The sequence below is a fragment of the Mustela nivalis genome, assembly GCF_964662115.1.
Source record: "Mustela nivalis genome assembly, chromosome: 7".
Classification (NCBI taxonomy): Eukaryota; Metazoa; Chordata; class Mammalia; order Carnivora; family Mustelidae; genus Mustela; species Mustela nivalis.
In genome coordinates, this window is record NC_139026.1 from 46400630 (window position 1) to 46427076 (window position 26447).

The 26447-nt window shown below is 44.0% G+C and overlaps 1 long non-coding RNA gene across 23 annotated transcripts in view; it reads left to right on the plus strand.

Annotated features, from left to right (window-relative positions):
* Positions 1-26234, plus strand: part of LOC309870547 — a 187458-nt gene extending 161224 nt beyond the window's left edge. For 10 of the 23 annotated variants that reach the window (XR_014314649.1, XR_014314650.1, XR_014314651.1 and 7 more), the window contains 2 exons: positions 2335-2437; positions 4324-4727. This is a non-coding gene — a long non-coding RNA (uncharacterized lncRNA). Of the gene's footprint in view, positions 1-2334; positions 2438-4078; positions 4728-5517; positions 5723-19086; positions 20226-24148 lie in introns of those variants that run through there. The other 13 variants (XR_014314647.1, XR_014314648.1, XR_014314653.1 and 10 more) reach the window with 9 other exon arrangements.
* Positions 26235-26447: the final 213 nt, after the last annotated feature.

Genomic DNA, 26447 nt, shown 5'->3' on the forward strand with positions numbered 1-26447 from the left:
TTAAGCCGCTCTCTTCTGCTCAGGTCATGATCCCAGAGTCCTGGGATCAAGTCCCACATCAGGCTCCTTGCTTGGTGGGGAGTCTGCTTTTCTCTCTGCCTCTGTCTGCTTGTGCTCCCTCTCTCTCTCTCTGACAAATAAATAAATAAAATCTTTTTTTTTTTAAAGAAATATATGCCTTTGAACTGGTGAAATATAGCATTTACATTGAACCATGGTGAATTTTAGGTAATGCTTGATGGATCTATAGTCATTCTTTATCCCTTCTCTATAGCACCAACACTAAAAATATACACATACACACACACACTTAGGAAAAGTGAAGATGAAGAAAAACATTTCCTGGCCCAGTATAGATCCTTATTCAAGGGTCTCTGAGAAAGCCAACAATTGGAATCTAGCTCCAAAGAAATAAATCTTTGATTTGGTGTGGCCTGCCCATTTTACCCAAGGGCTCACCTCCCTCACCTGGCAAAGCCTTCCAGAGTATTCTGAGCAAAATAAGCAAGCACACAAACCACAGGCAAATCAAAAGTTTGCTTTCCATTCAGACTGAGAAGGAATGGGAACCTCAAGTGGAAAGTGCCCTTGCTTATTAGCATGACCGGTGGTCTGAGCTAAAATTATCCTGTGTTCAGAACACTCTGTGGGCTTTTATGCATCAAGCTTTTTAAAGCTTCAATCCAAGTATGTTTTGGAATATGGTTATAATCAGAAAAACAAGGACTGCAAAAATAACTCTTTGTGAGTCAATGTATTTCCTGCCCCAAATAAGTTCTTACTATAGCTGGCCCTACACGGCCCTGATCACATGGGGGAAACAGCCCGGGCCTGATGCCACATCACACACCCTCCAGGCTGCCTGTCTCTCTATCAAGTCAGTGACCACAAGAAAGTGATGAATCGATGGGCCAGAGGGAGAGAGTGAGGGGCAGGAGCAAGAGAGAAAGATGAGTGTGAGATGGCTTGGCACTTCAGATGGGTTTCATTGGCCAGGGTTGCCTTTCTTGAATTTTCACCCACTGGTCAAATAGGGGGAAACTGCAGCCTGTCCTTTTGCACCTTCCGTCCTCTGACTTGATCTGAAAGTGGAAGACTGCCAGAGAGCCTCAAGCCTCTTCTAGCTCTGTGCACTTGTTGGTTAATAACCCTTGGCGAGCTTCCGTCTTAACTCCCACACCTGTGCCTGGGCTCTGTGAAGAGGACAGTTCAGTCCCAACATGTAAGAACATTGTAAAGGGGAAGATATGGGCTGCCTAATGAATGGGTTTCATGGGACTGTGGAAGTGCTTTCTTCACAGAGGTTAGTCTCAGAAACCCTAAACAGGTTGCTGGGAAGAACACAGAGACTAGGCGTACAGAGGGAGTCAGATTAATCAGGTGTTGTATCATGTGCCCTGTTTATTGCACACCCTAAATAACAAGCATTGTGGGAGGCGCTAGGGCTACAAAGACAAATAGGAGAGTTCTGGCCTCTAGAAGTTCACATCTAGTCAGTGCGAAAACAATCAACGCAATACTTCCCAAAAGTAAAAGCGGAGTTGAAGGGTCAGGGTCCACAGAAATAATAGAGAAGGAAGTACATTAAGAGGCGTTTGCCCCAGGACCTTTGCACTTGCTATTCTCCTTTGGCTGGAGCTCTCTGCTGAGGTATCCTTGTGGCTGAGTCCCTCAGCCATGCTCAGAAAAAGCCAGCATCAGGGAGAGGAAGGTAAGATAGATGGATCTATAGGGTTTGTATCATCCCTGAGATCTTCCAATCAAACCATATGTACCCAATCTCTTACCATATTACTTGCCAACTTTACCCACAGCACTTTGTTCACATGCGTGTCTGCTTTTCTCTGCACCAGATCTCTCATAGATGATCTGTATTTCTGAATCACATGTATTCTGGGATAAGCCCCTCACAGAAACCTAAGTCACGCCCTCTCCTGGGGTTACTAAGTAAACAATCCAAGTCCCCCTGTGCAGCAAAGACATGGCCCCCTGGAACCCCAGGCTGCAGCTGCAGCGGAGGTCAAGGGCAGCGCTATGCTATTGCTGGCTGGCATGCCTCATGAGAACCATTCGTTTTGAGTCTTAAAAATTTTGCAAACCAGGAGTCCCTGGGTGGCACAGTTGTTTAAGTGGAGGACTCTTGGTTTTAACTCAGGTCATGATCTCAGGGTCGTGAGATCAAGCCCCGCATCAGGTCTGTGCTCAACATGGCATCTACTTGAGACTCTCTTTCCCTCAGCCCCTTCCCACTGTGCACTCTCCCTTCCTCTAAAAATAAATAATTTTCTTTTCCTTTCTTTCTTGCTTTCTTTCTTTTTTTTTTTTTCTCACCAGCTGATGACATGTTGGTAGCTTAAAGTCAGCCTCAGTGTGATTACTGAAACCAGATCAGCCAGTGGGACATATCAGGGCTCCTCTCCTTCTATAAAGCCGGCTGGTAAGTATTTACTAGCACACCATCACTAAGGATGATCCGTCTGGGTTGCAGGGAAGAGCTTCGACCAAATGGTTCCATTAGCAAGAGTGAGACAAAACATATGTAAGGGGACGACGGGTACCCTCTTTGGCCCCTCTCAGGGACAAAAGTCCTCACATGCTCTATGCTCAACTACTCCCTAAAGGAGGGGTTGGCAAACTTTCTGTAAAGGGCCAGGGAGTCAGTAGTTTCAGCTTTGCAGGCCTTCTGGTCACTATTGCTACTATATAAGTCTACCTTTATAGCACAGAAGTAACCCTAGATAATATGTAACCCTTTGCTGGGGCTGTATTCTGACACAATTTCATTTATGGACACTGAAATTTGAATTTCTTATCACTTTTACATGTCACTAAATATTATTCTTCTTTTGATCTTTTCCCAGCCATTTCTGGATGTATAAACCATGCTGAGCTCACAAGCTGTACAAAATCAGACCATGGACTGGACTTGGCCTGCGGGCTTACATTTTGCCCAGCGCTATCTCAAAGTATAACACATTGAGTAGATGGGAAACAGGACCCCGTCCCAGTGAACAGCGATAACATTCTCATTACTGGGAAGTTTTTGCACTGAGTGCTATCCTGAGAACTTTATATACATTTCCTCATTTAATCCTTAAAATGATCCAAAAGTAAATAATATTATTAAGATTTGGAAAAGAAAAATAACGTGGTCAAGGTCACACAGCGGGAACATGGCAGAGCTTGCTAAGATCTGGATTCATTTTTGCCTAATTCAAAAGTCTATGCCCTTAGCCTCTGAGACCCTCATTTGAAATCCTGGGTCTTGTGTGCAGGAAATAATCCTGAACACCAACTCCCGTGTTTATCCTCCTTCGGCCATCACATACAGTCAGTCCATTTTCCCCCTTTCTTCCCCCAATGCACGGGCCCTGCGAGGCATCCAGCAGACTCACCCTAGGATGGGCAAGGCCACATTTACTTTATCTTTTTTAAGGAACTCCATAAAATGTGCAGTAGCACTAGTAGTTTGAATGGCACTTGCAATTTATTGCCAAAAATCAGCCTAAGGAGAGAAACCTGGGTCCCAGGAGGAACAGCGGAGCCCCGGACTGGACACCATCCTTGAGGGACATAGGACAAGTCCAAGCTGAGGAATGTCTTCTCTGTCTCAGGAGCTGGCAGGACAAAGCTAGGAGCTCTGCTTTAACCATTTTTAAAATGAGACACACAAAATTAACTCTAGAGAGGACAGTGACTCCTGGAAGAAAAAAATGTATTTAGGTTGTGTATTTGTGTGTGTTTGTGGAGGTATAGTTCAGAATATTCAGCAATGGAAGAAAAAAACACAAATTATAAGGTTAAATTATTTCTGGGAAATTAAATGTCATAATTTCTGTAATTATCTTACTACTACTTTAATAAAAAAAACTGATGAAACTTATTAATATTGCTAGCTCTAAGTGAGATGTTTTATTATTAACAAAAAAAATGATAAATGCCTAAAACAAATAGTGTGACTGAACTATAGACAGATTTTCAAGAGCATAAATAACTTTGTATATCTTGAGTTCTAAGATAAATCAGAGGGATAGTGACCTGGGTGCAATTGAGTGGTGTTCTGACAATGATTTTCCAGTTTAGGTCAGCCCTGACCACAGATGATCTTTCACTTGGCCATTAATTTTACTCAGCTTTGAAATAAGCCTAATCTATCCTTGCCAGTAAAACTCAGAAATCCAGGCACACATTTAAAGGAAAATTTAGTTCAACCTTGAAGACCGGGATGAACATTTACTGGCTTACAGAGAAAGTTGATTTGTCCCTTTGGGAAGCTAGCTCTTTAAATAATAAAGTGCCATGCTCTGCTTAACCTTGAAAAAGGTCAAGCTACCTGTGATGGAGCCCAGGCTTCCAAAGAAGAAGCAGATTGCAGAGTGGGAAGGATCAAGAAGACTGATCATTGAGAAGACTGATACTCTAGCGCTGGTGAAAGTTTGGGGAACTTCGGATGGTTGTGTAAATCGGTGCAAACTTGCTGGAGGAAGGATACTTCTTGGAGGAAAACTTTGGCAACATGTAGAAAAGCCTTTTTTAAAAGTCTTGGCTGGAGAAAGGGGTGGAAGGATGGGGTAACTGGTGATGGACATTGGAGAGGGTCATGTGTTGTAATGAGCACAGGGTATTATTTAAGAGTGATGAGCCACAGACCTGTATCCTGACACAAATAATACATTATATGTTAATTAATTGAATTTAAATTTAAAAATAAATTAAAAAAATAAAAATCAAAGTCTTTGATGTAGAAGTCCCACCCCTAGAAATCTGCCCTAAGGAAATAGTTGGACTAATGTGTTAACATAAGCAAACAGGATGTTAATTACCAGAGAGTTTGCAGTACTGATAAATTTGAACTGAACATTTATCAGTAGGAATTTTATTCAATGATTATGGCATATCTACACAATGAGAAGTATGACACCATGAATTAGAATGATACGCTATATATTTGTAGACATGGAAAAGAGATGTTTATAGACTAGTAAGTGGAAAAAGACTATGTGACCTTTGATTCTATAGCGGTGGGAGACGTGTGTGCATACGTAGGCTTTGTGTGTGAGCGCATGTGTGTGTGTGTGTGTGTGTGTGTGTGTAAGCATGCACATAGAGCAAATCTGAACAGCACAATTTTTACAGAAATAATTTTTGAGTGGTGTCAGCTTAATTTTAATCTTTATATATCTCTGTACTTTCTGAATTTCTAGGAATGAGTATGCATTATTTTCTTAATCAGAAAATAATTTACATTAACAAAAATTCTCCAAGAACTAGCTAATGAGAGCTGGATATCTTCTTCCTTTTAACCCTCTGGTTAATTCTGATACCACTTTTTCCTTTTTCTTTCTTTCTTTCTTTCTTTTTTGATATCACTTTTTTCTTCATGACATCTGCTGTATGGGTCCTCTACCATAGGCTTCTCAGAGGTTGAGGTGTTCAGTTACTTCCATTTTTTTTTTGAAGCTCTTAGCATATATGTATATGTTTTTTTTTTAAGATTTTTATTTATTTATTTTACAGACAGATCACAAGTAGGCAGAGAGGGAGGCAGAGAGAGAGGGGGAATCAGGCTCCCTGCTGAGCAGAGAGCCCGACGTGGGACTTGATCCCAGGACCCTGAGATCATGACCTTGAGCCGAAGGCAGAGGCTTAACCTGCTGAGCCACCCAGGTGCCCCATATGTATATGTTTTTTAAAAAAGAAATAACTAAAGAGGGTTCCAAAATTTGTAGTCTATTAGAATTGTTTACATGTAACAAATTACTGCTTTTCTCATCAAAAAGAGCATTCTATATAATTATATATAACAAACAGGATTCATGGGGAAGGTCTACTCTCCCTGTATACAGACTATCCCAGAGTAGAGAATACAGTACAGTAGAGAGTAGAGTACAGTTGGCCAGAGCTTTAAAGTGGTATCGTGAAGTTCCTCCTCTTCCAACTGCCTGGCTGTGTACACCTTTGGAGATAATACCAGAAATCAAAATATCCAAAATCATAATTTGAGGCCATTTGGGAATGCATGCCTGGGGTCATCGGGTCTTCCTGATACCTCTGTAAGGGGCTCTGTCTCTGTTCCAAGCTAGACTGACTCAGTACAATGGCGTGCTCCCTTCTATCCAGCCCACATTTCTCTCAGTCTGGCTTTTCCAGGCTGGACTCTCAAGCTCTGGGCTTAGAGCTCCCCATATATAGTCTAGGTGCTCCCTGGGCTATTTCAACCCAACAGCTTTTGCACTGGCGAGTGTGGCCCCTGAGAAGCCTGGCTGCCTAGCACAGTACGGGGAGGGCCCAACAGCACACCGCCGTGCTGCGGCTTCTCTGCGCCCTGGAGAACCAAAGTTCTGGAAATAGTGATTTGGGGGCTGTGGCAGGACAACAATGTCCATGATGGGGAACTATAGCACTAGGGGTGGACGAAGAAACGTTAGACACCTGTCTGTGTCCAGGAAACTCCAGATACAGCCCAAGAACCATAGGTGCACTAACATGACATCAAGATCCAGACTAAACGCGGGAGTCTTATCAACCTTTCTATATGACAGGGAGACCCTGTCCAGATGCTGCATCTGGATGACTGAGCAGGCTAGGCTTTTGCATCTTCAGCAAGACAGAGATGGGTCATTCTCACAGTGACTTCTGGAGAGAACCAGCTGAGCCCGCTGCCATGAGGCTGCTTGTGCCCAATTCCTCTGTGAGCCAGACAGAAGCATTCACGGGGTACTCAGAGACCTCAAGCAGCTTCCACGGTGGAAACTGAGCAAGGGTGACCATCACAGAAGAAGAAACAAATTTAAAACACAGCAAAGTATTTCTGCAAGCCAAAAGACCTACAAGTGGCATCAGGAATGAACACAACAGACAAGAAGTCTGGCAAGTGGTGCCATAAACAGGGCAGAGGCTCTGAAAAACATTTATTTAAAAAGATTTTTATTTATTCATTTTATCAGAGAGAGAAAGAGAGAGACCACAGCAGGGGGAGCAGCAGGCAGAGGGAAAAGCAGACTCCCCACTGAACAGGGAGCCCGATATGGGGATTGATCCCAGGACCCTGGGATCATGACCTGAGCCAAAGGCAGACGCTTAACCAACTGAACCACCCACCACTCATGTCATCTGTACCTTTTTTGTATTTGGAAATTAATGGAAAAGAATGGAATTGATTTAAATTCTTTTTTATCTTTTTTTTATTTTTGTTTTTAAAGATTTTATTTATTTATCTGACAGAAATCACAAGTAGGCAGAGAGGCAGGCAGAGAGAGAGGAAGGGAAGCAGGCCCCCTGCTGAGCAGAGAGCCCGATGCCGGGCTGGATCCCAGGACCCTGAGATCACGACCCAAGCCGAAGGCAGCGGCTCAACCCACTGAGCCACCCAGGCGTCCCTAAATTCTTTTTTAAAGATTTTATTTATTAATTATTTCTCAGAGAGAGAGAGAGTGGGGGGCGCCAGTAGGGGGAGCAGCAGGCAGAGGGAGAAGTAGGCCCCTGCCTTGCATCACTGGAAAATTTCAGGATGCGGTGGGGAACGCTTATCTAAACAAGAATGAAAACATCACAGGGACAAGGAGTTTCAATACTGTGCTCCAGCTTCTAGAAGAGTGCCTGACATCGAGTTGGCCCTTGGAAATATTCGCTGAATGAATGGCGAGATGAAAAGAGGGTCAGTGTTTAGGGCGGGCCTCCCTAAGAACATGATGCTCAAACTAAGCCTTGGAAGATGAGCAAGGGTTAGTCAAGACAATGTGATGGTGGTGGTGGTAGCCAGTGGGGGCACCAGGAGCTCCCCTGGAGAAGGAGCTGGAGATGGCTGCATCAGGTCAGCAACGCCTAAACCCGTCTGTGCAAATACCTTCCCTGGCCGCCTCAGGCACAGGTTTCCTGGGATGCTGCTCCCTCTTCTCTATAAAGCTGTTGGGAACGAGCTCAGACCAGTGAGGCAGAGCCATAAACAACAATGGGAAATCCTATAGCCACGAGCAGAAGGCAATGTTTCTATCTCTTGAACTGGGGCAAAAATGTTTTTGAACAAGAAAAAGAGAACATGGGGTGCCTGGGTGGCTCAGTGGGTTAAAGCCTCTGCCTTTGGCTCAGGTCATGATCCCAGGGTTCTGGAATTGAGCCCCGCATCAGGCTCTCTGCTCAGCAGGGAGCCTGCTTCCCTTCCTCTCTCTCTGCCTGCCTCTCTGCCTACTTGTGATCTCTGCCTGTCAAATAAATAAATAAAATCTTAAAAAAAAAAAAAAAAGAAAAAGAAAAAGAGAACACGTTTAAAATCAGACCCCTGAATTCGAATCCTCCTGCTCTGTCTCTTAGCAGCGAAGTAAACATATACAAGGGACCTAACCTCCTTGAGCTTCCTCATGAGCAAAAAATAAGAAGGATGACACTGACTTTATAGGGGTTTTGAGAAAATTAAGTGAGATATGTTATATCTCTAAGACACTATATAATAATAAGCTCTGTTATTATAATGATAACAATACTATTGTTGAACACTTATTTGCTAAGAGCTTTATTTAAATTTTCGCTTCTATCCCTAGTACCTACTTCATAGTGTTCTGTGCACACAGCATGTGCACAGACTAAGGTACCTGGTACAAAAACCTCTAAAAAAAATGTTAGCTATTATCTAACTTAGACAACATAAATATTCCTATTTTACAGATGAAGAAACCAGGGCTTAGAGAGTTAAATAACTTCTCTGAATTCACCTACCTAGTAAGTGGCAGAAACGAGATCAAATGATGTCAGCCTCTACACTTTGTGCCTGGCCCCCAGCGGGCCTCCAAATCCATGCTAGCTTCTCTTCCTACCATCTCCTGGCCTCCTGTTTTCCTCTCCTGAGGAGTAGCTACCAATAAGGAGCCCCATAAAGGCCTTCAAGAAGGTAAGTGCTGTGAAGTGTATAAACCTGGTAATTCACAGACCTGTACCCCTGGGGATAAAAATATATGTTTATAAAAAATAAAAAATTTTAAAAAAAGAATGGACAGAACTATTAGTATAGGGCATCGAAGTGCTCCTCTGCATCGACATACACAGAACTTATAGATATTTCTGTCAAACGTGGAAGGCAGGCCATAAATATTGTACCTGGTTCTACACAGACCCAACAGAATGTGCCAGCTTCCTTCTGGGCTTGCTCTGAAACCTTTGTGACAACGGTCATCGGATTTCGCAAGCCTTGTTTAACACTGGAAGTAATTTAAATTAGGAGATACTGGGTTGCTTCTTCATTTTCCCTTGAAGAAATAGGAACATTCTATATTCTATTAGGGTGCCTGATAATTGCTACCTATTTAATTTCTGAAGGAATCCAAAATTGGGCAGAATCTAGGTCGCTGAATTCCAGATAGTCACTTGAATTTTCTTTTAAACAAAATAAACCCAAGGCATGAAGAAGCTCAAGTATTCCAGAGAGAGGATAAATCATTGGAAAGAGACATATGGTAGCCCGAAGCATTCTTTTCTCTCCCTCTGTGTGTGTGTGTAATTTATTTTCCAAGGAAGATTTCACTCAGATGGAGTAATCTGTTTCTTGAGAGAGTCCAGGAATTCTCTTGGGGTCTCTTGAGGCTCTGGTTGAAGGTACAGTGATTAACTCAGTCCAGATGAAGAACCAAATGTTTTCTATCCACTCTTCCCAGGCTCCCTTCTCCTTCTCTCTCCTTTCCCCAGCTCTTTGAGTTTTTAACCCTGTGATCTCTTCTTAGCACATGGATTTTCAGAGAGTACAGTACCAGAGATGGAAATGATTTATTTTCTAAGATGGTCTAGATATCTTGGGCTTTCAGCCAGGCACGAAAAGGACTTCTGACAGTGTGGAAACATGCAGACCCAGGGAAGAAAATCCTCATACACAGTATGGACTAGTTCCCAACCAGATCTGGGGAGACTTGACCCATGCTCTCAGAAAGGGGCTCAGAATTCTGTTGGAGGAAAATTGCTGAAATCATACACACACACACACACACACACACACACACTCACACGGAGTAGGAGAAAGGAAGATGGAGGGGGAAAATGGAGATGATGTAGATCAGGTGCAGTTCATATAAATGGTATACTAGGCAGGACTTAGCATGACAAGTAATGAAAATAAATTGAAAATAAACTTTTTAAACCTGAAAAAAATACAGAATCTATTTTTCAGGATGAGTATAAAAACTACAGAAATTAAGTTTTATTCATATTATATTTCCTACTGAGCATGAGTACATAGAACAACTTGTGAAATGAATCCTTTCCATCTTCTGGTTAGATACTCCCTTTTCTCCTGAATTGGAGCTCCACATGAGGTGTGTGTGTGTGTGTGTGTGTGTGTGTGTGTGTACACCTGTTGAATTACTGTCTACATAAATGGATACTACGTGTCATATTGATTTTTGGTAATTCAACACTAATTCCAGGCAAAGCATCCTGAGAAATTCCAGACTTATGAACGCTTTTCTGGAAGGTCACAATCAAGATGTGTAGGAATCTAACTGTATTTCGAACAATTCCCAGATTCTTTTTAAAAGCAGGAAACAGAACTCCTGTATTGGCTTTTCTCCTCTTTAAGCAAATGCCTTTCACTAAATTGCTAGTATTTTAAGAATTTGACCTAATCCTCAAAATACTTCAGTAGGGAATGTGACAAGTGTTACAACTACAGTTCTCCAGAGATTAAAGAGAATGTACTTAACAGGCCAGTGGTACAAGTGAACATAAATGCCAAATTTCACGACTCATAGGATAGTGAAAAGTCCATTACATGTGATCATTTCCTCACCTCTAGAAATCAGAAATAAACTATGCTTCACTTAACTTTAAAACCTAAGTTTTCTCTAATGAAAATAAAAGGAAGCTGTTCTGTTAGATTCTTCTTCACACAGCACCACCAAATCATTCAGTCAATTTAGTGAAGAAAAAAAGGAGACAATCTAATTCAGTTGGCATTAAATAAGGAAAAATAACCCAAAGTTGGGTCAGTTAACTGCAAAGAGATAGATGCTTCCTCCAGCTAAATAGTCTCCTTTCCCCTGCTGTCATTTCTCCAATTTCATGCACTTCATTTCAGGTCATTTGAGCTCAAGCCAATGGGTAGCACTGCTATCACTCCCACTATGAGAAAAGAGGAGTAATGAACATGAGCACGTATCCCTCTAGGCTCTTCGCCTGTAGAAACGGATACTATTATCATTCCCATTTTACAGATGAGGAAACTGGCTTAAAGAGTGTTGAGTAAATTGCCCAGTGTATTGAGTATTGAGTAAATTGCACGCCAGTGGAAGTGGAAGGACAGGGTCCAAACCGAGGAGGGTGCAAAGTTGAAATCTTCACGGAAGTCTCAAAGGTTGACCATTTGCTAACCTTCCCTCTAATTAAATGGTTCATTGACGTATGACTCCCTCCCATGCTCATCTGCATTTCAGTAAGGACTTGATTAAAATGGAAACTCTATCAGGGTAGGGATTTGGTGTATTTTGATCATAACTGCATCCCTGGTGCTTAGCCCGTGATAGATGATCCATGATCAATGTTGGCTTCGTGGGTTTTCCAGCAGGGCAGTGGCACGGGGCCCCCTCTCAGAAGGACTCCACACTTGGTGTTAATGCTCTGTAGTCACCATCTTGAAATTCTTAGTGATCGCATCTTTGAATTTGTGTTTTGTAGATGAAGTCTACAGTGGAGCATGGGCAGGACATTTTGAGCCTCTGCTCACATGTGGTCCCACTTCCCACCTCTGCACCTCCTGCCTCTATGGGTTCTTGGCTGCCCACTGTCCACCTGTAGTGCTCTGGGTGGCAAGTAGTGTATGTGGTCTGGGTGGGGGGATTGTGACTCTGGCCGGGGTCTGGGCATGGATGCTGAAAGAATTGGAGCTGGGTGCCTGTGCCCTGCGGCATCTCCCTGAAGGACATGGCTGCTTCTGTCCCACCCTGGATGGGCAACTCCACAAGTGCACTTGGTGGGTGCCTCCCCCACCGTGGTGAGCCTCTAAGCCATGCCCGATGTAGGAGCCAAGTGCATCCTGGTGCGAACCCTGCAGTGCCTTTGAGGACTTGCCCGTTCCCAACACATCAGGTGTGGTGTTCTACAGTGAGTCCGGAATGGGGTCCAAGGTGCCTGCAGAGATCACATTTCCTCAGGTGCATCCCTGTACCCAAGGGAGCATGATTAGCAAATTAGAAACACAGGTATGTAGCTTTATAGTAGTCCTGCAAATCTTTCTGGGATAGTTAGGATCTTTCCCCTAAATTAAATTAAAATTAAATTAAATCAGATTAGTGTACATGAAATGAACAATATTAAATACACATTGAATAAAACACCATGCCAGATCAAGAGAGAAACCACAAAAGAAAAATATAAATATAAAAAATATTTAAAATATATAAAAATATTTTAGTATTGTTTTTTAAACAATTTTTATTTTATTTTATTTTTAAAGATTTATTTATATTCGAGAGTGTGTTTGAGAAGAGGGGCAGAGTAAGAGGTGGAGAGAGAGAGGCAAACTCCCCATAGATTGTGGACCCTGATGCAGGAGTCTGCCAGGGGCTCCATCTCCATCTGGAAACCCTGAGACCGTGACCTGAGATGAAATCAAGAGCTGGAGGCTCAACTGTCTGAGCCAGCCAGGCACCCCTGGTATTTTCATATCTTTAATCATACTTTCCCCTGCTTTTTGAATGGGTACCATGCATTTTCATTCTGCAAAGGGCCTCACAAATTATGTAGCTGATCCTGTCAATAATTGTGTATTAAGTTAATAGTTTGGACTCTCAGAAATCAAAATGTTTAGGTCTCAAAGGAATAAAGCACGAAGATCCAGAAACAGCATCTTGGACTGGACGATTTTCCTTCAGATGATACTCCCCAGGAACAATAGATGAGAAGCATTAAACACTCAAGAACTCTTGACAATCAGAGCTAGAATGGGCCATCTACAGATGATCTGAGTGAAATCTCTCACATGATAACTGTGGCTTCCATAGGCAAACTGACCAGTAGACATTTATTATTTAGCCAATAAGGTCTTCAGGAGTCAGTAGGATTGCTTTTGGGGATAGGCATGTGATTTTCTAGCTTGGACCCATTTCCTGTGTCGCTCCATTATCTCACCTTTGACGGTTTCTCCTATAACCTCACAACTCATGCATATGAAGCCCGTGTGTTTTATTCCTGTTTGCTGTATCACATTTAGGAGGATCCATTATGCTTTCTTTCAGGGCTGTAATTCTATAAATCTGATACCAAAAAGAGTTCACAAACCCCAGGAGGGAAGTAATTATTTATTACGGGGTGGGATATTTTTACATTCCCCTCTTCCCTACTGGACTACAGACTTTATTTAAGGACACATGTATTAGTCATGGTAGTCTAACTCCTGAAACAAACAAACCTCAACTCTCACAGTGCCTTAAAATAATAAGGCTAGGTTTTTTGCCCTTATGTCCGTCTGGTCCAGTGGAAATTAGTTGAGGATGATTTATACAGTCATTCAGGGTCCCAGGTTCTTCCATCCTGTGATTTCCTCAGCCCCTACATCCTCTGAATCTTCTACTAGTTCATTAGCATTTGGCTGACAGATGAGGAAAAATAGAACCCATTAGGGGATTGTGAGAGATTTTTTAGGGGTCTGGCCAAGAAGTGATATACATCACTCCCACCCACATTCTACTGCCCTAGACTGTTCCCTTGGTTCTACTTACCTTCGGGGAAGGTTGCCAGGCCTTAGGGATTTCCATCCTGGTGAAGTCCTTTCTGAAATTCAGGTAGGCATGGGGTTTAAATTCAGGGAATGGTCGGCTAACGGTCTCTTTTTGAGCCTGGCCTCTACATTTGGACTTTGCCCTCCCCTAACTTTCAATCCCCCTCTGCAACCTTGGCCGCTTCGTAATGTTCTCTTAGCCTATTTTCATCCAGCTGTGTGCCTAGAACGAGAAGGAAGTAGATTTCACGGAGATTGTTTTTGCTGTTACTGTGAGGATCGTGTGGTGTTTTCATTATATATATGCTGGCTGGCACTAGGAGGTATTCAGAAGCTGTTTTCCAAATGAGGACATAAAAGAAGTGGGCTCAGTGGGATGGGGCGGACCCTGGGAGCAAAAAATTCTGACCTGCTTAGATTTTTTTTCAAGATTTTATTTATTTATTTGACAGAGATCACAAGGAGGCAGAGAGGCAGGCAGAGAGAGGGGGGGAAGCAGGCTTTCCACTGAGCAGAGAGCCTGATGCGGGGGCTCCATCCCAGGACCCCGGGATCATGACCTGAGCTGAAGGCAGAGGCTTTAACCCACTGAGCCACCCAGGCACCCCTGACCTGCTTAGATTTACAATGAGAGGAGAAGTATTATGTAGGGGAAAAAAAAAAAAAAGAATTTTAGGGGTTGACTAGAATTACTGGTTTGTTGTTTATCCTCTTTGATCGAGTGACTAAGTAGCTAATGTCGTATTCAAACTCAATCTTCTCTATCCCATTACTCTTCTTTTAGCAATTTGCTTTGTCCCCTGTTAGACTTCTTTCTTCTCATCTTTGTCCCTTCTCCAAAGACTGTGCCAAAGGTTTTTCCAAATTCTGATCCTGCTCTTTCTGTGGTGTGATCAATTGCCTTAAAAACATCCTGCAACACATTAATGGCTCAGCAGCGCATAATAAACTTCAACTTGGCTTTAGGACAAAAGAAATGCCACACAGACATAGACTTCAATGACACGTCTTCCATCAAATAAGCTGTCCCCTAAAGGGGGATATCAGACATGTAGTGCCCATTATCATAGTAGCAGATATTCCTCTCCACCCACAAACTCGAGTATGCCAGAGTTATTCCCTTGGCATTTTCTCATTTCCTTTAAATCAACTTCGTTTTTTTCCTTAAGCTCCCACCCCACCTGTCTGGTGCAGAGTTTCATTCTAGACATCATTGGAGGCTGAATCTGCCCAGAATCTGGATTAGAGCCCAGAACGGGGAGAAGGTCCTTCAATTTCTAGCTTGCCCCAGTTCCACCTGAGTCCTGCGTTGCCCAAACCAGAATCCAGATGTTCTGGCTTCACTGACATGCCCGCACTCAGTGTCTCAGTGGTCCAGCATCCCAGAAATACCACGTGACCATCCTGTGTGAGCCCCTGCCTACGTGGAGGTATTCAGGGAGTTGAGATTGGAAGTTAACAGTGGAAAAGAGTACAATCAACGATTATGAGTACAGTCTGGTGTCACTCCCTTGATTACTGCTAAGAAACTGTCACTGTTACCCAGATTACCATCACGACATCAGTGCAAATGTCAACATAGTGGCTATCAATGGGAAGACCTCAGCTATCTTGCTAAGGGGTACCTTGTAGAGAAACAAATTCCATGGCGTCTAAGAATCTAAGTTCACACCATGGTAAGGAGTCTGAAAATAAGTTATATATGATGTTAAAGCAGAGAAACCCAAAGCTGAGCAGGATAGGGTAAGTTCAAGACCAATATATAAGAACAAACCTAAAGAAGGTTTGACCCAACATCCAAACCTGGATTCAATACCCCCACTTGCTTTTCTGCTCTATTTCATTCATCTGTTAGAAGAATTGTAATTATGTAGTTATATTACATTATTTTTTCCTAATCTAATTAGAGTTGTCAATCTAAACATGAAAGTAGCCAGAATAGACTCCGTAAGTTCAGACATTACTTTCTTTGTCCACAAAATAAATATGGCCATTTCACAAAGAATTAAACTTGAGTTTCTCAAGGATGTTGGATCCTAATCATTACCATATATTGTGTAAAAGTCCCACTAAGAAATTAGATTTCACCTCCCGGATCACTTAGAAAGAATAATAATAACACAACCTCACGTGTGTAGCAAAGCAACTCTACATCAGCCAGTGTGATCATCGTCCCAGTTCAAGGTAAGAGTGATAGAGGAGCTTATTATTAATCCCATTATGCAGAAGGGAACACTGAGAAATTAGGTGATTTGCCCACGGTCATATATTTATTAAGTGGAAGAAATGGGACCATAACTCAAGCTATTGTCTAAAAGCCTTTAATCCTTTCTGTCCTCTGTTTATGTACATTTTGGCTCTGTTAAATTATTGTTTTTATTTTCCCATTAGCTCAAGGACAACATCTTAGTGGGACATCTGGATTTAATATTCTTTTCACAAACTCTTCAGAGTCCATTCATTTGAATGAAGGGCTTTTGTCAACAGTTAACCCTTCAGACTGCTTCTCAGAAGAGCAAAAACAAGACAGTACAGATTTTGAACTATATTTTATATTAGCCAGGGAATAGATTTTACTTTCTAATTCAGTTGAATGAATTATTTACAATTCCTCTATCTGTCTTTAAGCACCAGATATTTCCCAAATCCAGAAAAGAGAAAGGGTCAGTCACTGGATTGCTTGTTTATGTCATAATCCTGAAGAGGCATCGTTAGAATACAGAAGATTTAGGAAGTCTGAGATTCCGGCCTAATTGCAGGGCAGGCAAAGGCCTGAAGTCTGAGCATAGTAGGTAGGCCAAGGGAATCGGTCTTCTGAAGAGAGTGAGAGCGGAGAGATAACGCATGAATTCTAAGGTCTATAAACAGCCCCTGTTCACAGGGGATGGGACAGCAAGATGGGTAGCACAATAGGAAAAGGGCTCAAGCCAAGATCTCCCTCATGAACCCCTTATATTCTTCTTCTTCTTTTTTTCAAAGATTTTATTTATTTGACAGACAGAGATCACAAGTAGGCAGAGAGGTAGGTCGCGGGGTGTGGGGGTAGCAAGCTTCCTGCTAAATGGAGAGCCCGATGTGGGGCTCGATCCCTGGACCCTGAGATCATGACCTGAGCCAAAGACAGAGACTTAACCCATTGAGCCACCCAGGCACCCTGGCCCCTTATATTCTCTTAGGGAAGATATGACACAGCTGTGGGGTATTCGAACCAGGATTACGACCTAAGCAATCCAGCTCCAGAATCCCCAGGCACTTAAGCCCAACACATCATTGGTAAGGACATTTAGAGAAGTGCCCATTGAGTATTACATGGGAACAGAAGAGCAGAGAGAGACAAGCAGATGCTACTCTGCCTGGAGGGAATAAGGAGAGCTTCAGAGAATAAGGAAGCTTCATGAAGACGTGCAGCTGTAGGGCTGGACACGGGAGAACTGTGTAAAGGAGCTTACACTTTATCCTGAGGGAAAAAGTTCTTGTGTGGAGGTAAAAGTTACTCGCCCACATGTTTCTGTGCCTCAGTGTCTGAATTTACTTCATATTTGGTCCAGCGGAGCGATGTTAGCCTTTTAGACTGTATGGGTGAGTAGGGCCTGGACCTGTTTGACCAGGATCAAATCTGCAAATGGCTCACCAACTCGGAATGCTTTCCGAGTCCCATCCTCCAAGAGGAAGCACATTCAGAGCCATTCAGTGGGACACCCAAAGGACTGTCGGTGAATTCTGGAGGGAGGCAAAAGAAGTCATCAACACTTGTGATAAATTTACAGTCAGAACCAAAGAGCCAGTTGCTTGAAAACGGAGTTGGATGAGTTGAAGTTAGGCTTCGTGAATTTAGATTTGTTGAGCTAAAAAAACGAAAGACCCATGTACGGCCAGATTCTGCAACTAGTTTCTATTTGCTTGTTTTGCACATACTGGTTACCTAATAAAACCTGATTAGCCCACCCTAACGGTTTTTGATGGCCCTAATTGTTTTTCTCCAGATGTGTAGCAGTTTCTGTCTCATCTACAGAGAGGAGCACCAATCTACCAAAAATTTCTCATTTAACAAACAGGGAGCCACTTCAATGCACAAGGACTCGGCCACATGCAAAGACCAAGTCCCTGACCTCCAGTGGGGGCAAACCAAGGAGGGCGGTCGCTATGGAAACCACAGTTAAAAGTGACTCAGAGGCTTACTTCAGAATTTCAGCACAGGCTTCCCTTCTTACTGAAAGAGAAGCCTGTCATCTGGCACTATGTGACGCATTCCTTCAAACAATAAGCAAACAGAGGCCAGGGCCCAGCTCCTGAGCAGGTTTCTCCCTCCTCTGATGGCTAGAACTGTAATTTATTTGTAAGCCTGGTGGTTTCAGGATCTCTGCCACCTCTGTGTCCACAGAGTTTCAGGGAGGTTGGAGGGTGCTGGTTCGGGACTCAGGAAACCTGGATTTGATTCCCAGCTCCACCACTTATCATCTGTGTAAACATGGCAAATTCTCTACCTCTTGAAACCTCTGTTCACCCAAATATAAAATGGACATTACGGGGCACCTGGGTGGCTCAGTGGATTAAGCCGCTGCCTTCGGCTCAGGTCATGATCTCGGTGTCCTGGGATCGAGCCCCGCATCGGGCTCTTTGCTCAGCGGGAGCCTGCTTCTCTCTCTCTCTCTGCCTGACTCTCTGCCTACTTGTGATTTCTCTCTCTGTCAAATAAATAAATAAAATCTTTAAAAAAAAATAAAATAAAATAAAATGGACATTACAAGAGTACCCAATTTATGGAGTATTGTGTGAGGACGTATTAAATAATATGATGCCGATAATAATATGCCACTCAAAATACGCCACTTTGACATAAGGATTATTTTGAGCTAAAGGCAACTGAGAAATGACACAGAACAAAGCTCTCTACCTTCCCTCCACCCGCCTCAAAGCAGAGTGTAAATTTCCTGTTGTGCAGGTGTTCCCCGCCCCCCACCCCGCGCCCGATCTCTTGCCAGGAGGGGTAGAATGACTTAATCACCTGAGACAACGCTAAGCTCTTATCAGTCCAGTGACGGCACTGAGAGGAATCTGCAACACAGACCTTACGAAAATGAACAACCCTTATCTTCCATTAGTTTCCCGCATATATTTTAACTTCCCACAAGCTCAGATTCTTTTTTCTTTTGTCATGTCGCATCTCCGCATTTATATCACTCTTCGTTAAAACGGTCTAGAAGCCTTCTGGTCTGACTGCCTCTTTGGAAATACCATTTCATTTCTGTGAGCGCCCCTGCCCCCATATTCATATGAAATAACCCTTTTCTCCCCAATCTGTCTCTTTTCAGTTTATTTTTAGGGGCCTCAGCCACTGAACTTCAGAGGGTAAATGAAAACTGTTTTTTTTTTTTTTTTTTTCTCCCCAACAGATATCACGGATCAGAAGTTTCCCTTATATCCTTGCATGGTATGTGCTCAGTTGATGCTGGTAGTCTCTTCATGCTCAAGAAATGCAAAACACTGGAAGGCACAAACATTATCCTTTTGTTTCTGCCGAATGCCACTTTGTCCTTTAGGTGGCTCCCAGTGAGCTGCAGTGGCCTGTGACGCAAATTATTATTATATTTCTCATAACATGATTCCTACTGAACACTTACCGGGAGCTCAGTGTGTGCCGAGCCGCCGGTGTAAGCCAAGCACCGCTACTATCCCTGCTTTACAGATGGGGACGCCGAGGCTCCGAGTCGCCACATGACGTGGTTACATGGCCTGTGTGGCTCCAAGATTATGTGATACTACCTCCCCCGATATGTGGCTGAAGATGGAGATAAGAAATGATAAGAAAGGAGGTGAAGGAAAAAGATCTTTAGAAATGGTCCCTTATTGGGGTGCCTGGGTGGCTCAGTGGGTTAAAGCCTCTACCCTCAGCTCAGGTCATGCTCCCAGGGTCCTGGGATGGAGCCCTGCATCGGGCTCTGCTCAGCGGGGAGCTGCTTCCTCCTCTCTCTCTCTCTGCCTGCCTCTCTGCCTACTTGTGATCTCTGTCAAATAAATAAAATCTTTAAAAAAAAAAAAAAAAGAAAGAAAGAAATGGTCCCTTATTAAACAGTACCTTGCACTTGGCCCAGCCTTCAATATTTGCTCAGTGAATGATCAACTAGAAATAAAATTAAATGAGCAGCCAAGGAGGCCAGTTCTCCTGCTGCCCACAGTGCTTGACCATTTCAAGATTATCAGAAAAGCCACGCTTCTTCCCTCCCAGAACTCTGTCAAGATTGCCCATCCGTTTACTTCTAAGGCCGCCCCTATCGGGTAATCACATCACATTCCTCTCTGTGTCGCATTATGGTTTACGTTTTTCTCTCCCTCCTCCCCCTGTATAATGTAGATGACAGACCAGCTGGCTGAGGAGATTAAAATCCTTTCCTACCCCTCTCTTAATGGAGCTCTGTGGCTTTGTTCTATTAGCAAGACCGGATGGAGTGTTTGTAAAACAGCAGTGAAATCTCTTGGAAAAAAATGAGATCACTCCTGCCACAGTTCTGCCCCAAGGCATATTTATAAGCAAGTAAGTTCCACGTCATTCCTTTCAAATACTCTCTTCCTTCAGCCAAGCACAGAGCTCTGGAAGCTTAGATTATTTTAAAACTGTTTGAATGTCATTGGCTGACATCGGGCGCTAATTTCTCTGGGCCAAATTGTTCAGGTTCAGTCAGATTAAGGACTTCCATTAGCAGTTAAGTAAAGTCTTCTGTGTCCTTGACCCTGTAATTAAGACAGATGAGGCTTTGACCTCAGACTGCATTTCTACATAGTTCAGAATTTAGTCCAGTTGCCTGAGAAACTGCTATAAATATTAATAGAAAACCCCAAAGTTTCTTCTAGTTCTCTAGAGAGCGATTTCAACCAAGATATGGCTTTGCTTATTATGGTCCACAGGCCTGAGTCAGATCCCCCTTGGGCCACAATTTGGCAAATTACATTCTGGTAGAAAGTATTGTAGTTTTAGGGAGCTGAGATAGAGGGATCCAAAGAGGTAATATGGTCACTCCAGAAATGTCCCCAGAGTGGGAAATGGACGGCCACATGGGCACTGCCTTCCTTAGAACGAGGTCCCCCGTGCTAGGCCCTTCCTCTGGCAAAACTCCCTCTGCATAGTGAGGAGCCCATAAAGCCGGAAGACATATCTGTCTTGAAGTCAGCCCCTCACTGTAGACCACCCTCATCATATGGCCTGTAGCAAGGACCAGATGCTGTTTGGACTTCCAACTTGGGTCTATCCTCCCAAAGGTAGCCATTGCCCTTTGCACACCCCCTGGGCCTGCGAGACGGCCAAGGAGGGGCTATTCGGCAGGAGGCAGGAACTGGGACAGAACTTGGACTTGAGGGCTGAGGTATCCTCACGGATGCTCATGTGGTTCCTGATGTGAAGACTATGAAGACTAGAGCTGTCAAGGGGAAGAAGAGGGGAATAAGACACAGGCTTGAGTCTTCCATTTGTACCTTTACTGTCAGCTCTGCAAATGGCAGGAGGAGGCCTGTAGGCAGAAAGGGTGTGAGGAGATCCCCTGAAATGTGCAGGTTAATTAACGTGATTTTGGTAGAGCACCATAACCTGGCAGTTCTCTGGTGGTCAGCCTCATGCAAACCCACCCCTCAAGTAAGTGGTCGTACAGACCAAAGGCTGGTTCATTGACATCAAGAACCAACGCGGCCGGGCTGACTGGGATGTTTATGACAGTTGATCAAGTTTTGCTCTCTGTATGAAATCTTACATGGAAAACCCGATTCTAATCAGCCACGTTCTTGGCAAACCAGGAGTCAGAGCAAGGCCTGTGGTTCCAGTTGATATTCTTGGCCATCTCCAGGTTTGGGGTTACACCAGCTGAGTGGGTCCTGTGCTTACAATGTCAGCTTCTAAGAACAAAGCTAAACACTCACTGACAATTTTTTGACCTTTGGATCCTCCGTAGCCTACCCCCATTCGGTTTATAGATCATAAATTCTATCTCTACGTATACTAATGATGATGACTAGTGACACGTTTCTTACCTTTTACACGTGATCTGAGTGCTCTTCTAGACTTTGCTTTTCCTGCTTGGAATTCATGCCTTTTAAATGGAAAGTTTCAGAGAGGAAATCTCAGTTCATGTTGTACTGGACTAAATACCAGTGACAAGCCTGGGAGAAAGTTCAGGAGTCTCCACTGGCCACGTACAGATCAATTCGGTGCTTCCCTTCCCCGGCAGGGACATTAACAGGGGAACTGAAACAGAGAAATTCTCCGATTTTATTAAAATGACTTACCAGCACTTTTCTTTTCACGTCCTTGGCTTATGATTTGCAGTAAATTGCACTGCTTATTATATGTTTTTCTATATCCTGGGTTCGAAAGCAAAAATGCAACAGGGATGGTTTTTGAGCTTATCCCTTCCCTGTCAGTTCCTCCATTACTATTACTCTTTAACCCCATCACCCATTTCCCCCATCCCTCCACCCAGCTCTCCTATGAGAACCATCAGGGTGTTCTCCATAGTAAAGAATCTGTTTCTTGCTTTCTCGCTCTCTCTTTCTCTGAGAAAAAGGCTTTAAAAGAATCAGAGAGGATTCATTGAAAAATCCAGAGAGGATGCATATGCGCGCACGCCTGTGTGCCCCGTACTTCCGAGGAGGCGTGAAAGCGCGTGCTGGCCGCGTCCGGTTGCACAGGTGTGGGTAGCTCCGTACTCGGTACTCCAGGGTTCTGCCCAGAGGCTGGAGTGCAACCACAGGCAGCTGCTTGCCTTTCCTTAAGGCACCGGATGGTAAAACATGGTGGAGGGGGAAGAGGTAGATTCCAGGTTTCATAAGCCAAATAATCCATTTCAGAATGAAATCGATGTTTAAACTGTCCAGACGTCCAGACGTCGTAGTTATGAAGAGAACGGAAAACCCTCACGGTGATTCCAAAGCCAACCCCTGACTTGGTATCCACACCCACATTAGAGTAAGATTTTAGAGCAGGCGCCATCCAAAGATCTCAGAAAATCCTTCCTAAGCGATGCCTTACTCATGATTGCCTCTCGCATTTATTTCTGTTGTTCTCTGCGCATGCCATCTCTACATCCCACTTAGGAAACTTGGGCCAGGGCGGGGCCTCACGTTTTGCTGCTCAGTGAGGTTGGGCAGAAGCCAGAGAAAACCAATCTAGATAAACAGGTGAGCCGAGGAGGTAGAGTTCATGGAGACATCCCTTGACCACTAGTTTGGCAAATGCTGGTCATCGACCTAATGAAGTAAGGGAAGAGTGTGCCTGGTGGAAAATGTCCCAAATGCTGTGGGAAACAGAATGCAGGAAACAGTGACAATAAACATTTACAGAAAAGAGAATCGCACCTCTGAGCTCGGCAGTGAAGGACATTTGCATTCAGAATAATGAAAACGGAACAGAAATTGTTAAACTGTGAGTAGAAACATTGCGGGATGCAGTTTGGTGGAAGGTAGTTGGGCTAAATCTTCATTTACTATAAGATCTAAAATTGATGAACAGTAGCAACATAAGTATTCTTTAGAAACATGGATCTCGGGCGCCTGTGTGGCTCAGAGGGTTAAAGCCTCTGCCTTCGGCCCGGGTCATAGTCCTGAGGTCCTGGGATCGAGCCTCACATCGGGTTCTTTGTTCCCCGGGGAGTCTACCTCCTCCTCTCTCTCTGCCTGCCTCTCTGCCTACTTGTGATCTCTGTCTGTCAAATAAATAAATACAATCTCAAAACAACAACAAAGAAACATGGGCATTGTTCAAGAACAAGGAGCTTGAAAGAGCAGAAATTCCTTGCTGCTGGAGAGAGAAATGGATGTGTATGAGAGAACAGTATCCTCAACCGTGAGCTTGTGCGGCGCATTTGACTCCCGAAATCACATGCATGTATTACTCCAATAAAATAACATTTTAAAAAATGGAATTCTGTCCACTTTCGTAACTCAATGCATTGGGAAGTCAGTATGACTAATTCCTCATTCCCTGTGTAAAGACAAAAGATCACAGCTTCTCTCATCTTGCACATTCCTCAATTTGGAACCCTTTATCCTGGACAATCCAGAAACACTGTAACTGGGGCAGTGAATACCCTAGGGCTAGCCTGTCTATGACGGTCTGTTTTCAACCTTTCTGGGTTTTCTGAACAGGCTTCACATCCAGGAGCTCCTGTTGGAGGAAGAGTCATTTGATGACCCATTGAAATGCTTTGCAATGAGACAAACATTTGCAATCATTTTTGGGAAAATATACCCCTTACATTGCCTTCGATGAGCATAAACTTGCATTCTGAATGAAGAGGGGAACAAAGTAGTGAAATGTTAGGCACGTCTTGGTCTGTAAAGATGGGGACCAGCCCCGTGGGAGTTTGCACAATTCCTCTTGTGAAGTTATCTGTACTACTTCATTGTTTATTTGCACATTCCTGGCTTCACCCAAGTAAGGAAAGGTTTTTATTTCTTCTGCTTACCCTTCAGTTATACACCAGACGCCATACCTGAAACTTGAAGACTGGGGCGAGGCTGCTCCAAACAAAAATACCAAAGCGCAGAGCCAGAGAGTTCTCTGGACGCAGAGGCTTTGCAGTAGAGAACTGTGTGATGGGGCAGGAGAGTCAGCTGCCGAACGGACGCCCCCGGCCCACAGCCCAGGCTAACCAGATTATTACCATCCTCGGTCACAAACATGCAGACAGCACTCACTTCAGCCAGGTAAATGCTGGTTCTAAAGCCAACAGTCTCCGGTCTCCAGGTGAGGTTGGAAACGTGTGCCTGGGGAGAGCCATCCCAAGCCATGGACCATGAGAGCACCCCTGACCTGCATGCCCGGGACCCCCGCCAGCCAGTTCTGAGGCACCTGTGGCTCGGCTCAGATTTCCTTGCCTTCAGGCCACACACTGGGGCCCTCCAGGCCAAGAAAACAAATGAATGAATAAGATGGTTTGGGGATTACTGCTGCCCCGCCCACCCATGGAACTGTTCCAGAATATCAAAAACCTGTTGAAAGCCCAGAGTGGCAGAGAGTGTGGTGAGCAACATAATAGGAGAGAAATCAGCGGATCTTTGTCTATCCACTAGTTCATGTCTGCTGCAGAGCCAAAGCTTCATCCTAGTTTGTTAATGAATGTTGAAATCACTGAAGACTTTTGGGCCTCTGTGGCTCTATATTAAAAATAAGGAGGTTGATATGATGCATAATCATGAGGCTAACTGACATCTATTGAGCACTTACTACGTGCTGGGCACAGTTGTGAGTTAAATATTTCAGTTGTCACAAAAGCCATAATCTCTCCTTTTAAGATACAAGAAAATCAAAGCATGGAGAGGTTGAGTAACTTACTCATTTGGTAGGAGGCAGAACGTGGATTCAAAACTCCAGGTCCTTGTGTTTCCCCGTCATGCTTTTGCCGACTTCTCCTGTGTACTCTTGTTCTTGTTGTGTTGTTTCATCAAGAGGAAGATGCGTGTGCGCTCATTCCAATGCCGTGTATGTGACATAGGTCAGTCCTCTGTGCACCCACCCATACTTGACCTCCAAGCATCACTGAAAAGCTTATATTTATAATTCAGGTAGGAGAAGCCAGGAATTTTGTACCTACCAGTGGCTAAAGCATGAAGTGGAGAGGGATAGTATGTTGGATGAAGAATCACCGACCAGAACATACTAGCAAGCCTCGTCAGGAGCAAGTGGAACAAGATTCAAGGGCGAAGAACACACAGCCATGTGCTGCAGAACCAGCTCTTTGAAAGGGAAAAGTCCTGGTACATGCTTTCGTGACCCACGTCCTGGGTGGAGGGCCTAGGTGTGCAGGGGGGCCACAGTCACATGGGCAGAAACACAGGACTCGGATTCAGATGACTGGGAATCAGTCTTCCTGGTTGCACAGATAAGCCAAACAGGCAGATAAGCGCGTTTTCTTCATGGAACCTGCCTCTGCTTCTGGAAAATGGGAATGTGCCAAGCCCCTCCTAGGTCTGTCCTAAGAAGTGAATGGGATGCAGAAAGGATGAATACTGACCATTTACACTGATGTGGTTGGGACTGGAGGGGATTATGCTATAAGTGAAATAAGTCAGTCGGAGAAAGCCAATTACTATATGGTTTCACTCATACTTGGGGCATAAGCAATAGCACAGAGGATCATAGGGGAAGGGAGAGAAAGTTGAATGGGAAGAAATCAGAGAGGGAAACAAACCATGAGGGACTCTGGACTCCAGGAAACAAACTGAAGGTTTCAGAGGGAAGGGGGTGGGGGATGGGATAACTGGGGGTTGGGCATTAAGGGGGGCACATGTTGTAATGAGCACTGGGTGTTATATGCAACTAATGAATCATTGAACACCACATCAAAAACTGAGGTACTGGGGCGCCTGGGTGCCTCAGTGGGTTAAAGCCTCTGCCTTTAGCTCAGGTGGTGGTCCTGGGGTCCTGGGATCAAGCCCCGCATCGGGCTCTCTGCTCAGCGGGGAACCTGCTTTCCCCTCTCTCTCTCTCTGCCTGCCTCTCTGCCTACTTATGATCTCTCTCTGTCAAATAAATAAACAAATAAAATCTTTAAAAAAAGAACAACAACAGGTGCTATATGTTGGCTAATTTAAATTAAAAAAAAAAAAAAAACTGAATGGGATGACACAGGGAAACACTTGGCAAACTGAAGACCTGCTCTTCGGAGAGCGTGTGCGGACCAACAGCATCAGCATCACGTAGGAGTTCGTAGAAAGCCAAGTTCTCCGCCCCCCCCCCCCCCCAGACCTCCTGAATCGGAACCTGCAGTTC